Below are 14,933 nucleotides of genomic sequence, written 5' to 3'. Positions count from 1 at the left end.
CTATAAAACTAGGATACTAGTTCTTCTCTCCTAGGAAGGTGGGGGAGATGAAGTTGGACAGTCATCATAGCTAAATGCTATGTATGTGCCAGGCATTTGGAATGGGGTAGGTCATTTAATCCTCCTATGAGGAAGGCACTATTATTACCCTTATTTTACAGATGAAAAAAGTGAGGGAAAGCTCTGAGATGAGTAAGGGAAAGTAATTTGCTCAAGTTAGCACATGGTAGAGCCAGAATTTAAACCTGTGGAATCTGACTGCAGAGTACCTGTCCTTTCTACTCTGCTCTTGCCTGACTGTCCCCCAAATATGTATTCTCTTCCATTAATTTTACTTTACACACTTGCTAAGTGTAGAATAATAGAAAGTCAGTCATGTGTAAAGATCAAGCAATTGGGACAGATTAAGACTTTTATAGGCTCATTTATCACATCCTGCAGCCCTTTCCACCCCTCCAGAAAGTAATTTTTGATGTTCCTTCTTGCCTGGTTTTCTAGAATGGGGTCTTTCAGCCTTGCACTGTTGGCTTTTTGAGCCTATAATTCCTTGTTGTGGGGTTCTGTCTTGTGCATTATTGGATGGTGAGCAGCATCCCTGGCCGTTACCCACTAGATGCTAGTAACACTCTGCAGTTGTGATGACCACAGATGTCTCCAGAAATTGTAAAATGTCCCCTTGGGAGGGGAAAATCATCCCCAGACGAGAACCACAGCCCTAGGGCATTGCTGGTTATGCTTCTTGGGTCACCCAGTGCTGTGACAATTCAGCGGCTCTGCCCTTGGTGGCTGTGTGATCTTAAGCAAGTCACAGCCACCTTGGGCCTAATTTCCTTTGCAGTTAAATAAACTCTATTTTCTGACTCTCGTGTACATACCTCATGTGGACAAAGTCAGAGGGCAATTCAGAAGTTTTTAGCTCTTCTTCTCTAGCTATTTGAAAAGCAAACTATTATTGTGTATTTGAAATAAGCAATAGTTAGACTAGAGTCCAACCCCTAGGCTCTGCTCTAATCCTCACTCTGACTTGGTGCCCTTCAGGCCTCAGTTGTCACAGCTTTAAGGACGCTGTCCTACATTAGAAGTCACAAATGCAAATGTCCGTGGGCAAGGCAGCAGTGTGGAATATGGAATCAGCTTGTGTAAGACAAGAAGTTCTGAGGCCCATGGAGAACCAAAAATACAGACCCCGACTAGAGGCTTTCACATCACATTTTTAAAACACAAAGCTATATGTGGACCACATTTGGCTTGTGAACAGTGGGTTAGGGACTCCTGGACCAAAATTATCTCTACAATCTCTTTCAGGTGTAGAATCACTTTTTATTTCTGCTAGTTGAAATATTCGTCAGTACTTTCCCCTATCAAGACCTAAAGTTTTAGATATCTAATCTGAAAAGGTGCAGATAGCTTACATATTTATTTATAATTCAACACTCTAACAATCCAAGCAAGGATATTCAAAGTTAAAGCTAAACATGTTAATTTTATTGACCCACCAAATAGCTCTTGTTGTAGCCCCATGTGTGGTGAGTGTTTTGTACCATCATTTAAAATATGTCAATGATAATACTCTCCTGTATTTATTCATTCATTTATCCCATCAATAGATTTTTATGTAGCACCCATTCTTTGCTACTTTAACTGTGTGTGATTTGGTAGTACACGTGGAAGGAAAAAGATAAGCAGAATGTATAGCTAAATGGCTTGTTTCAATTTTGTGCATGCAGTTTTATTTTTCTAGTAAACTCTGCAGTATCATTAAGGACCAAGTATGAATCTTCATATTTGGTGAAAGGGCAAAAGAGGAGGGATATGTAGCATTCCCCACACAGGCCTTCACTAGAGAATGATTTCTGTCTGTGCCAAAGTGGGAACCAAGAGTAAATTTAAGAAAGCACTTAAGGGCTTCCCTGGTGGCGCAGTGGTTGAGAGCCCGCCTGCCGATGTAGGGGACACGGGCTCGTGCCCCGGTCTGGGAAGATCCCACATGCCGCGGAGTGGCTGGGCCCGTGAGCCATGGCCGCTGAGCCTGCGTGTCCGGAGCCTGTGCTCCGCAACGGGAGAGGCCACAGCAGTGCGAGGCCCGCGTACCGCAAAAAAAAAGCACTTAAAATCGGATACGAGAGGGCTTCCCTGGTGGCGCAGTGGTTGAGAGTCCGCCTGCCGATGCAGGGGACATGGGTTCGTGCCCCGGTCCGGGAGGATCCCACATGCTGCGGAGCGGCTGGGCCCGTGAGCCGTGGCCGCTGGGGCTGCGCGTCCGGAGCCTGTGCTCCGCAACGGGAGAGGCCACAACAGTGAGAGGCCTGCGGACCGCAAAAAAAAAAAAAAAAAATCGGATACGAGAAATTTCTCTCTATAAAAAGAACAATATCCTGAGGCAGGCAATTATCTACTGAAATGAAAACAGAAAGACAAGCCTAGGATAACAGCTGAAACCACAAAACCCAGAACTATTTATCAGTGGTAATTTAAAAATAAAATACATAAAATTAATCTCAAGGTCCCCTAGAATTTTCTTTCAATTTATTTCTCTTTTTGGCAAAAATTCTGCCGGCCTGAGTAGTCGGCAATTTTATAAGTGATGTAGAAAACAAGGGCCCATCCTTTTTCCACTATTATAAGGGAAAACTGAGAGATATTTTCTATTGAAAGCCCAGATATATTTATTCTGATGCACACTGACTTTCTGAAACGACTGCCCTTTCTGAATGCTAAGATCTAGAGAGTAAAAGGATAAGGAAGCTATGACTAATTGTACGTAATTGCCATAAATTGGAACTGCACACCAGGGTAGCAGGAATAATTATTTCTGGAGAATTTATCACCAGCAATTTTAAATCCAAGGGGACACCAATGAGGTCAGTTTTCCATGTACAAGCACAATGACAGGTAACCAGAGTTAATGACCCTTTGATGGCTACTGGATAAAGCCTGGGAGAGGGAGAACACTGTTTCAGTTCAGAAATTCATTGAACTGCAGCTTTGGAAGTATCCTTAGAAATCACATAATCCAAACTCTTCTTCGTACAGAAAAGGAAACCAAGGGTCCTAGTGGTAAAAACACTTGGACAAGGCATAGAGCGTGGTCTTCCGTCTCCCTCCCAGTGTTCTTTCTTCTTCAGGTTGCTTCTCAAGATGGTCAGTTGCCTCTTAGGACAGATTCACAGTTGGAATTCAGAACCTAATTGGTTACTAACATTAATCTGGCATTCATAATGCTAAGACTGACATTCAGCCTGAATCCTTTCTAGGTCAGTTATCTGACTGCTAATTCATGTGGCTACACCACAACTGAAACAGTCATTGGGTGGACTGGATTTTAAAATTTACTATAGCAGACAGAAACCTGATGTTTATTTAAGTGTGATTTTACTGTCTCAGAACATTTAGATCATAGCCTTTGGAACTTCTGAAGATATTTATTTTACATTTTTGTATTTACTGAGTGCCTTGACAGCTTCTAGACTGATTATGGAATTCAGCGGGGGCTGATAACATTTACTTTTTCCATCTAATCTTTAAGAATCAAAGGTGCTCCCCTGGTTAGTACTCAAAGCATCACAGCCCACTTGGACTACTGGATTTTTTTTTCATAGTAAAGTTTATCAATAGTATTCATAAAACAATATCTAGGACTTAAAACATGCTTATAAAAACTGGAAGTTTGCAAGATAATTGTTCTACAAAATGACTGCAAAAATGATACGCTTTGTATTTTAGTCTAGTAAAATCAAAAACGTAGAATCTCAGGAACAATTTTTAGATTGTTTGGTTATTTATATTGAATCACTGGAAAGTATGATATGTTGAACACATTGGATAAAGATATATTGAAATTAAATGTCACACTTGATTTATTTTAATCTCCCCAAATCTGAATTGAGGATTTTTATGTTTTTATTATATAATTATATAGTATAGACCTATTGTGAATGATTTTTCTGAATTTTTAAAAAAATTATAAAGTTGAAACATACTAATTTTGAAAATTCAGAAACATATAAAGAAGTAATAAAAAATTACCCATAATATCACCACTTATAGTAAATCAGTTATAAAAGATATTTAAAAATTAATTCAGCACATTTTACTTAAGTTACTATCATAAGATCCCTACTTGTATAGCTGTATAGGAGAGGAAACCATGTATACGAACTACAAATATACTATGTTAAGAAACTACTAGAAGTAAACCTATTTATATATAAGTCCTATTGTCTCATAGAGGATTTAGGATGTTAGAAGATTACATAAAAAGGTAAGATAGCAAGTGGAATGAGTGGTTATAGAAGAATAAGGGTGGGATCATCAAGTGGAGGAGGAAGAGGACATCTGCCATCATGACCTCCATGCTCGCCATGGATACACACATATTTGGATATCAGAGTTCTAGCCATTGAGTTGAAAAGAGAAACTTGGGTGATTGCATGATTCACTAAATCCATTATATACAAAATACATAAAGTATATATAACCTCCATGAACGTGTTCTGGACATTATTATGATATATGTGAGGATAAGATTTTCTTTAAAATGATCCCTTGATAGACATCAGTGTTCTCTTAACAAGAATTAATTCATGAGAATCAGTTCTACCACTGGTAGTGGTAGATGGTGGAGGCCAGTGTAATTCAGTCTAGGTACCTTTCCCTCTGCTAATTTGGCTTAAATCCTAAAGAGTGCTAGGTTATCCCATGGGGCAGACTAAGCTAGTGTTTAAGGCACCAACAAATTGTATGTATATTTAAAAAGAAAAGGCAATTTCTGAAGAACTTATTTAATCAGAATATCAAGAAAAAAGGTTATTTTTAGTGTTCATTCATGTTTTATGTAATTTTGAAAATGATATATTTCAAATTGCATATGGCAGGAGGAGGCACCATAATCTTCTCAATTCTTATGGTCTTTAAAGTATTAACCGGGCCCTGATTCAGGAGCATATTTTAGACTATCTAGAGAAAGGTAAAATACTTGTTCTCCAAGCAATTGTGCTGAATGTTTTTTCTCTTGATAAAGTCTTAACAAATACTAAGTGGCCATGGGCTTGAGATCACACTTTCTGCCAAGAACTAGGGGGGTAGCTGTCATCAGACCTCTATTCCTTAAAAGACTTCAGAGCTTGGAACAGAACAGGTGAAAAGAAGGCCTCTGACCCAGTCATGCCCAACCTCTGCACCAAGGAAACCAGAGGACAGTCTCAAAAACGACCAATATTCTCTTCAGACACTCTGAACTTACTCTGTAGCACAGACGTATGGATCTCTAGACCCTCAAGTGTTACTGAATAGAACATGTCCACTGGTATTTTGTACTAAAGATTTTATGGCATGTATAACTAACATCTCTGATGGTTAATTTCATGTGTCAACTGGGCCATGGGATGCCCAAATATCTGGTTAAATATTATTTCTGGAAGTGTCTGTGAGGATGTTTCTAGAAGACATCCAGAATGGAATAGCATTTGAATTGGTGGACTGAGTAAAGTAGCTTGCCCTCCCCATTGTGGATGGGCAGTATCCAATCCATTGAGGGCCTGAATAGGACAAAAAAGTAGAGGAAGGTTGAATTCACTCTCTCCACCTGACTGTTTGAGCTGGGATATCAGTCTTCTCCTGCTCCTGGACTGCTCCTCTTGGACTCAGTACCATAAGTGCTCCAGGTTCTAAGACCTTCACATTCGGATTAGAATTTACACCACCAGCTTTCCTGCGTCTACAGCTTTCAGACAGTAGACGGTGGGACTTCTCAGCCCCCATGTTCACACAAGCCAATCCCTGACAACAAGTCGCATTTATGTTTACCTATAAATATATAAATATAAAAGTATATTCATTTGTAAAATAAATCCTATTGGTTCTATTCTCTGGAAAACCCTAACATAATACCCTACCTTGTAACAGTCAAAAATATAACTCCATAGAGCCCACAGTAACTCCTAGCAGAGATGCCCACTGCTAAGTACTATCTGCATAGGTGAGACAAAAGAGGGACAATATATTTAATAAAAAGATAAAGAACATCTGAGAATAAATGAATCCTGCTGTTACCAGAGCTGGAAAGAATTAAGCTGAGAAGGCATCCTGAAGAATGTAAGTCCATATATGTAGTATTATATTTAAAATGTGATATTGCATGCTGAATGACTAAATGGAAATCAAATGTCCAGAAATTTTACTCTTCCTTGAATTTTCAAATGTGGACCCACATAGGACTGGTACCAAACTAAAGGACAATTTCTGGATTAGTATTTTACATATGTATGTTTGTTACTATCCTCTGATCATGCATAAAAAGCACATGTTACTAAAACCTGTTCTGAGAGAAAACTAAAAATATTAACTCATTTCTAGAATTAAATGGTTTTTCAGTTGTATTTCTGAAACCACCTCTTGTTATGTTGAAGTTTACTATCAGTATTCACCTTAAACAGTTATTTGGGAATGACTTTTTTCAGAGAAGCTACCTGGAATGTGTCCACAAAAATGGAAAATCCTTTCTTAGCAGGGAACTCTATATGAATGATTCCAAAACAAAAAGAGACACTATTTGCCAGAATATATCATGACACAATGCAGGCAAGTAAAGGAAAACAGACTCCATTAGTACTCAAATTAGTTGTGTAAATTTGATGCCACTTGTATTATGCATTGTCTTAACTGATTAGGATTCCTGCTGTCTGCTTAATAAGTTAAACTAGGATGGTAAAAGAGCACATATCTTGGGTCATTTGTCAGAATTTTTTTTAAAAAAGCAACAGAACTGAGTGGTTAATTTGTTGTTATTTTGTCAATCAATTAGTTTGAAAAGATTCCATGGTCAAGGAATGACCTGTTTGCCGATTTAAAGGTCGCCATAGACAGCAGAGCAAGAGCAACTTCAATGGCGCAGTTCTGTGGGTCATTTTATATTTAGCACTGTAATTGGCTTTTCTTCTTTCCCTTTATAAATGGTATGAAATTTGGGACAACTCAGGCTGCTAACTCCTTTGCATGCTGGTTTTAGAGATCAGAAATTCCCACTTAGGAGAAGAAATATTTTTGCTTAGCTCATTATACTTGACTGTGGGGTCAGGCTTAGCTAATGGGTAAGTTGGAAGCTGCTGATACTGGTATGATTGAGGAGCAAAAAGAAAGCTCCATCATCCAGGGAGGAGGAAAGAACACAGTTTTTGTGTGATAATTAGCAGTTAAAAAGAGTCTCTGAATCTCAGTTTCCTCACCTTTAAAATAGGGGTGAAGATCCCTAATTTTAGGGTTATTTATGGATAAAATATAATAAATAATACAACTGCTTGACATATAGTAGGTGATCAGTAAAGACTAATAATTATATCCAAATAATTATCATCTCACTAACCTATGGCCAGTCCTTGAAAGAAGGACTACCTCTGATTGAAATGCCTCTGGAAGGTATTTCACATTAAGTCTGTCTGAGCAGTCATTTACTTCTATGTGTCATTTACTTACGTGATCCCTTCAACTCAGCTCAGAGAGGAGAATCCAAGGATGAAGTTAGTGGCTTCGGGGAGAGTTCAGTGTTTAATCACTGTGATAACACTTGCTGACAAGAAAGAATAGAAAATCATGGGAAAGATAGAGAGACAGGCTAAAGGACCGACAGAAGCTTCCTTTGATTCTGGAAGCAGCAGGGCTGTCGCTAAGGAACAGGGACCAACCACTGTCAGTGGGTACCAGCTACTTCATAGGCAATGCCTTATGAGGCAACTGTTGCTCTTGGTCTTTAAAAGACCTCACCCTTGCAGTGCAGAAGAACAACTTAAACCTCAAGGCCAACTAAGTGAGGTCAGGATTTATTATGGAGAGAAAGTGGAAGGCACTGCTGCCTATGAGGAGTGGGGATTTAGCCATCTGCTAAGAGGGAAGGCAGGTGCCTTGTAAAGAGAATTTTCTCCCATCTGACAAATGGACACCAACTTTGTCCATAAACTTGTTGTTATCCAGTTCTCAGGATGTATATCCAGGTTAAGATATTGTTTCCATTGTGTTCTATAAACTAGAAATAGTTTGAACAATTCAGGTCCAATCAGCCATAGTTTTGTTCTTTGTTTACTCAAATTGAGGATACTTCTCCATGTCTTCATTTACAGATTTAGGAATTGATTTAAGTTTTTAAGCTTCCATAACCATTGGCTTTCAAACAGTGATTTGATTAGTAAAAATGTGATTTGATACAGGGACCTTGGTAACAAGTAATTGGAGGTGCTTATAGTCAATATGCTTCTTGGCATCCATCATACAGAAGGCTGGTCGAAGTGGTTAGTCCAGATATAAATCCACATTTATCATTGATTAAGGGCAAAAAAGGGTAGAAGCCAAAGGGAACAGATTGGTAATCTCAGATTATAAAATGTCAGGTATTGTTATAGCCTAAAATATGTGATATGTGTGTATGTATGTATACCAGATTATATGTTGTATATATGTATGTGTTATACATATATGTATATATAATATCCTTTTTTATTGCAAGCACCTTGTGATCAGGACCTGAATCATCTTTTAGCTTTGAGTATAGTGTTGGCACATAACCAATTAGCAAATGTTTGTAGAATTAATTAATTTCATTCTGCTTTATAAGTAGTTAGTAAAAGTGAACACTCAGCCATAAAATGTTAACTGTGTGCCAGATACTATTCTAAGTACTTTACATATATTAACCTGTTTTAGACTCACAAAAAAATGCTGCAAAGTAGGCACTGTTACTATCATCCCATATAACAATTGAAGAAATTGAAGCACAGAGAGGTCAAGTAACTTGCTCAAATTTGCACAGACAGTTAAAGGCAGAAATGGTATTTCAGCCCAGGCAGTATGGCTTTAGTGTTTGTGCTTCTAACAGTTTTGGATGATGTAGAGTGTTTGTGCTTCTAACAGTTTTGCCATGATGTAGAGATAAAGAATTTAATGCTACAGTGATGCTGAATTGGTGTGTAGGGGACCCCTGCAGTAGCCAAAGATAGTTTATGAGAAACCAAATGAATAAAAATAAGTTTCTGGCTGTCTATTACTTCCTCTTGTGAAAACACACAGATGCTAAGTATGGTCCAATTTAAAATACAACCTATAGGGCTTCCCTGGTGGCACAGTGGTTGAGAGTCTGCCTGCCGATGCAGGGGACACGGGTTTGTGCCCCGGTCCGGAAAGATCCCACATGCCGCGGAGCGGCTGGGCCCATGAGCCATGGCTGCTGAGCCTGTACATCCGGAGCTTGTGCTCCGTAACGGGAGAGGCCACAACAGTGAGAGGCCCCCGTACCGCAAAAAAAAAAAAAAAAAAAAAAAAAAAAAAAAAAGTTAAAAAATAAAAATACAACCTATAGGTCAGACACAAAATTCATTTAGGAGTCCTGGGTGGCACTTCAAAAATTGGTAGTCAAGGCCAGACAGCAGAAGCAAGAAGAACTACAGTTCTGCAGCCTGTGGAACAAAAACCAAATTCACAGAAAGATAGACAAGATAAAAAGGCAGAGGGCTATGTACCAGATGAAGGAACAATATAAAACCCCAGAAAAACAACTAAATGAAGTGGAGATAGGCAACCTTCCAGAAAAAGAATTCAGAATAATGATAGTGAAGATGACCCAGGACCTCAGAAAAAGAATGGAGGCAAAGATCAAGAAGAGAAGATGAAAGAAATGTTTAACAAAGACCTAGAAGAATTAAAGAACACACACCTAGAAGAATTAAAGAACAAACAAACAGAGGTGAACAATACAATAACTGAAATGAAGAATACACTAGAAGGAATCAATAACAGAATAACTGAAGCAGAAGAATGGAGAAGTGACCTGCAAGACACAATGGTGGAATTCACTGCTGCAGAACAGAATAAAGAAAAAATGAAAAGAAATGAAGACAGCCTAAGAGACCTCTGGGACAACATTAAACGCAACAACATTCGCTTATAGGGGTCCCAGTAGGAGAAGAGAGAGAGAAAGGACCCAAGAAAATATTTGAAGAGATTATAGTTGAAAACTTCCCTAATATGGGAACGGAAATAGCCACCCAAGTCCAGGAAGCACAGAGAGTCCCAGGCAGGATAAACCCAAGGAGAAACACGCTGACACACATAGTAATCAAATTGACAAAAATTAAAGACAAAAATTATTGAAAGCAACAAGGGAAAAAAGACAAATAACATACAAGGGAACTCCCATGAGGTTAACAGCTGCTTTCTCAGCAGAAACTCTACAAGCCAGAAGGGAGTGCCATGACATATTTAAAGTGATGAAAAGGAAGAACCTACAACCAAGATTACTCTACCAGGCAAGGATCTCATTCAGATTCGATGGAGAAATCAAAAGCTTTACAGACTAGCAAAAGCTAAGAGAATTCAGCACCACCAAACCAGCTCTACAACAAATGCTAAAGGAACTTCTCTAAGTGGAAAACACAAGAGAAGAAAAGGAGCTACAAAAACAAACCCAGAACAATTAAGAAAATGGTAATAGGAACATACATATCGATAATTACCTTAAACGTGAATGGATTAAATGCTCCAACCAAAAGACATAGGCTTGCTGAATGGATACAAAAACAATACCCATCTATATGCTGTCTACAAGAGACCCACTTCAGACCTAGGGACACATACAGACTGAAAGTGAGGAGATGGAAAAAGATATTCCATGCAAATGGAAATCAAAAGAAAGCTGGAGTAGCAATACTCATATCAGATAAAATAGACTTTAAAATAAAGAATGTTACAAGAGACAAGGAAGGACACTACATAATGATCAAGGGATCAATCCAAAAAGAAGATAGAACAATTATAAATATATATGAACCAACATAGGAGCACCACAATACATAAGGCAACTGCTAACAGCTGTAAAAGAGGAAATCGACAGTAACACAGTAACAGTGGGGGACTTTAATACCTCACTTACACCAATGGACAGATCACCCAGACACAAAATGAATAAGGAAACACTAGCTTTAAATGACACAATAGACTAGATAGCTTTAATTGATATTTATAGGACATTCCATCCAAAAACAACAGATTACACTTTCTTCTCAAGTGCGCACGGAACATTCTCCAGGATAGATCACATCTTGGGTCACAAATAAAGCCTCAGTAAATTTAAGAAAACTGAAATCATATCAAGAATCTTTGCTGACCACAACGCTATGAGATTAGAAATCAGTTACAGGGAAAGAAATGTAAAAAACAAATACATGGGGCTAAACAATACGTTACTAAATAACCAAGAGATCACGGAAGAAATAAAAGAGGAGATCAAAAAATACCTGGAGACAAATAACAACAAAAACACGATGATCCAAAACCTATGGGATGCAGCAACAGCAGTTCTAAGAGGGAAGTTTATAGCAATACAAGCCTAGTTAAGAAACAAGAAAAATCTCAAACTATCTAACCTTATACCTAAGGAACTAGAGAAAGAAGAACAAACAAAACCAAAAGTTAGCAGAAGAAAAGAAATCATAATGATCAGAGCTGAAATAAATGACATAGAAAGAAAACAATAGCAAAGATCAATAAAACTAAAAGCTGGTTCTTTGAGAAGATAAACAAAATTGATAAACCACTAACCAGACTCATCAAGAAAAAGAGGAAGAGGACTCAAATCAATAAAATTTGAAATGAAAAAGAAGTTACAACAGACACTGCAGAAATACAGAGCATCCTAAGAGACTACTACAAGCAACTCTATGCCAATAAAATGGACAACCTGGAAGATATGGACAAATTCTTAGAAAGGTATAACCTTCAAGACTGAACCAGGAAGAAATAGAAAATATGAACAGACCAATCACAAGGAATGAAATTGAAACTGTGATTAAAAATCTTCCAACAAACAAAAGTCCAGGACCAGATGGCTTCACAGGTGAATTCTATCAAACATTTAGAGAAGAGCTAATACCCATCCTTCTCAAACTCTTCCAAAAAATTGCAGAGGAAGGAACACTCCCAAACTCATTCTATGAGACCACCACCACCCTGATACCAAAACCAGACAAAGATACTACAAAAAAGGAAAATTACAGACCAGTATCACTAATGAATATAGATGCAAAAATCCTCAACAAAATACTAGCAAACAGAATCCAACAACACATTAAAAGGATCATACACCATGATCAAGTGGGATTTATCCCAGGCATGCAAGGATTCTTCAATATACACAAATCAATCAATGTGATACTCCATATTAACAAACTGAAGAAGAAAAACTGTATGATCATCTCAATAAATGTAGAAAAATCTTTTTACAAAATTCAACACCATTTGTGATAAAAACTCTCCAGAAAGTGGGCATAGAGGGAACCTACCTCAACATATAAAGGCCATATATGACAAACCCACAGCAAACATCATTCTCAATGGTGAAAAACTGAAAGCATTTCCTCTAAGATCAGGAACAAGACAAGGCTGTCCACTCTCACTACTGTTATTCAACATAATTTTGAAAGTCCTAGCCACGGCAATCAGAGAAGAAAAAGAAATACAGATTGGAAAAGAAGAAGTAAAACTGTCACTGTTTGCAGATGACATGATACTATACATAGAGAATCGTAAAGATGCCACCAGAAAACTACTAGAGCTAATCAATGAATTTGGTAAAGTTGCAGGATAGAAAATTAATGTACAGAAATCTCTGGCATTCCTATACACTAATTTTGAAATTATGAAAGAGAAATTTAGGAAACACTCACATTTACCATTGCAACAAAAAGAATAAAATACCTAGGAATAAACTTACCTAGGGAGACAAAAAACCTGAATGCAGAAAACTGTAAGACACTTACAAAAGAAATTAAAGATGATACCAACAGATGGAGAGATATACCATGTTCTTGGATTGGAAGAATCGATATTGTGAAAATGACTCTCATACCCAATGTAATCTACAGATTCAATGCAATCCCTATCAAACTACCAGTGACATTTTTCACAGAACTAGAACAAAAAATCTTAAAATTTGTATGGAGACACAAAAGACCCCGAATAACCAAAGCTGTCTTGAGGGAAAACAGTGGAGCTGGAGGAATCCAACTCCCTGACTTCAGACTATACTACAAAGCTACAGTAATCAAGACAGTACAGTACTGGCATAAAAACAGAAATACAGATCAATGGAACAGGATAGAAAGCCCAGAGATAAACCCATGCACCTATGGTCAACTAACCTATGACAAAAGAGGCAAGGATATACAATGGAGAAAAGACAGTCTCTTCAATAAGTGGTGCTGGGAAAACTGGACAGCTACATGTAAAAGAATGAAATTAGAACACTTCCTAACACCATACACAAAAATAAACTCAAAATGGATTAGAGACCTAAATGTAAGACTGGACACTATAAAACTCTTAGAGGAAAACATAGGAAGAGCACTCTTTGACATAAATCACAGCAAGATCTTCTTTGATCCACCTCCTAGAGTAATGGAAATAAAAACAAAAATAAACAAATGAGATGTAATGAAACTTAAAACCTTTTGTAAAGCAAAGGAAACTGCAAACAAGACAAAAAGACAAGCCTCAGAATGAGAGTAAATATTTGTAAACAAATCAACGGACAAAGGATTAATCTCCAAAATGTATAAATAGCTCATGTAGCTCAGTTTTAAAAAAACAAACAACCCAATCCAAAACTGGGCAGAATTAAGTAGACATTTCTCCAAAGAACACATGCAGATGGCCAAGAAGCACATGAAAAGCTGCTCAACATCACTAATTATTAGAGAAATGCAAATCAAAACTACAGTGAGGTATCACCTCATATCAGTTAGAATGGGCATTATCAGAAAATCTACAAACAAATGCTGGAGAGGGTGTGGAGTAAAGGGAACCCTCTTGCACTGTTGTTGGGAATGTAAATTGATACAGCCACTATGGAGAACAGTATGGAGGTTCCTTAAAAAACTAAAAATAGAATTACCATACGACCCAGCAATCCCACTCCTGGGCATATACACAGAGAAAACCATAATTCAAAAAGACACATGCACTCCAATGTTCATTGCAGCACTATTTACAATAGCCAGGTCATGGAAGCAACCTAAATGCCCAACGACAGACGAATGGATAAAGAAGTTGTGGTACATATATACAATGGAATATTACTCAGCCATAAAATGGAACGAAACTGGGTCATTTGTAGAGACGTGGATGGATCTAGAGACTGTCATACAGAGTGAAGTAAGTCAGAAAGAGAAAAACAAATATCGTATATTAACGCATATATGTGGAACCTAGAAAAATGGTACAGATGAACCAGTTTGCAGGGCAGAAATTGAGACATAGATGTAGAGAGAATATGTATGGACACCAAGGGGGGAAAGTGGTGGGGGGTGGTGGTGGTGTGATGAACTGGGAGATTGGGATTGACATATATACACTAATATGTATAAAATGGATAACTAGTAAGAACCTGCTGTATAAAAAAAATAAATTAAAAAAATAAATTGATAGCCTCCAGAATAGCAAAAACTGTGGTATAAGGAGGGTTTGTGGGGAGGTTGATACATACCCACAAGGCATGTATAAAAGGACTCTGAGGCTGTATATTTTGGGAATAGTGCTATGTGATCTATATGCACTGTGTCATTTAATCACCAAAATATCAAGAAGTCAATGTCATTACTTTTGTTTTTCAGATGAGGAAACTGAGACTCAGAGAGGTTAAATAACCTTCCCAAGGTCACAGTTAGCAATAGAGGCTGGATTCAAATCCAGTTGTATCTGACTTTAAAGTTAAAGCTTTTAGACCGTGTCTCTCTCTCTCTCTCTCTCTCTCACACACACACACACACACACACACACTTGGATTTACTTGGTATGGAGCTCCATCTGATGCATTTTGATAAGTTTGGGAAGAAGTGGAGTAGCAGAATAGAAAAAGAAGCAAATATAGATGGTAGTAATTTTTGATGACAGGTGAG

The 14,933-nt window shown here is 37.8% G+C and overlaps 1 pseudogene; it reads right to left on the bottom strand.

The window, feature by feature from the left end:
* LOC103071073 (heterogeneous nuclear ribonucleoprotein C pseudogene) overlaps window positions 1-5,760 on the bottom strand; it is a 28,277-nt pseudogene extending 22,517 nt beyond the window's left edge.
* Window positions 5,761-14,933: the final 9,173 nt, after the last annotated feature.

The sequence above is a fragment of the Lipotes vexillifer genome, unplaced genomic scaffold (genome assembly GCF_000442215.2).
Source record: "Lipotes vexillifer unplaced genomic scaffold, Lipotes_vexillifer_v1.1 scaffold127, whole genome shotgun sequence".
In the NCBI taxonomy this organism is placed as follows: domain Eukaryota; kingdom Metazoa; phylum Chordata; class Mammalia; order Artiodactyla; family Lipotidae; genus Lipotes; species Lipotes vexillifer.
The sequence above is the reverse complement of the archived record's forward strand: the minus strand, read 5'-3'. Positions and strand labels throughout refer to the sequence as shown.